The sequence below is a fragment of the Orycteropus afer genome, unplaced genomic scaffold (assembly GCF_000298275.1).
Source record: "Orycteropus afer afer isolate SDZICR_OR568_19922 unplaced genomic scaffold, OryAfe1.0 scaffold01361, whole genome shotgun sequence".
Classification (NCBI taxonomy): domain Eukaryota; kingdom Metazoa; phylum Chordata; class Mammalia; order Tubulidentata; family Orycteropodidae; genus Orycteropus; species Orycteropus afer.
In genome coordinates, this window is record NW_006922948.1 from 59,486 (window position 1) to 60,464 (window position 979).

The 979-nt window shown below is 42.9% G+C and overlaps 1 pseudogene; it reads right to left on the reverse strand.

Moving 5' to 3' along the window:
- The window catches only part of LOC122152066, a 13,812-nt pseudogene extending 13,300 nt beyond the window's left edge, over nt 1-512 (reverse strand).
- Nucleotides 513-979: the final 467 nt, after the last annotated feature.

Consider the following 979-nt stretch of genomic DNA (forward strand, 5'->3'; position numbering starts at 1 on the left):
AATTTAAGCCGGCACTTTATCAGTACTAGGCATGGAGCTACAAGAATGGCAGCCCTGAGGGTTACCATAGTACCTATTTGGATTACTAGCTGGTGGGTGAAGATAGTGGCATGCCTCAATGGGTAGCAGATGGCAACATAACGGTCCAAGGCCATGGCCAACAAAGTCCCTGACTCAATGCACTGAAATGTGTGAATGAGCCACATTTGGAGCAAGCAAGCATCAAAATAGATCTCTGGCACATGAAACCAGAAGATTCCGAGCATCTTGGGCATTATGCTGGTAGCGAGTGCAGTATCTGTGGCTCCTAGTATGCCTAGGAAAATGTACATGGGCTCATGGAGGCTTCGTTCTGATTTTATGATAGTCAGAAGCAAGGAGTTTCCAATCATAGCAATGAAGTACATGGCACAGAATGGGATCCCAATCCAGCACTGCACAGACTCTAGACCTGGGATTCCTACTAGTGTCAACACAGACGGCATGAAGATCATGATGTTGGAAATGGACATGGTGTCCTTGGGCCTTCTGATGCAGACAAAAGAAATGCTTCAGTCAGTTCTACTATTCCTCTTCTACTGCCTGTTTTTCTCCAAAGTTGGTATATTTAGTTGGTCTTATTTTAGCAGAACTGTCTCATCTTATCATCCGTTTCAATCATATCCAATCATATTATTGACAGGAAAAGGAGGATGGGCAGAGACACATCAGTGTTTTCAGGGAAGACTTCCACAAACAGGGTGTCACAGTAAGATTTAGTGGACATGGGAATACAACGTATTTAGAACCAACAGACTCCCTGATTAACAGATCAAGCTGCTGACCTCTCTGGCTGTTTGTTTGTTTTCCCTTCCAGACCTGTTGATCAAAAATTTGAGTTGCTTATTTTGCTTAGAAACTGAATTTTGATCAGTTTGAAGAATCTCTCCATAGCCCACTCTTCAGCTACTCTCTAGTAACTTATTATACACAATTCTCT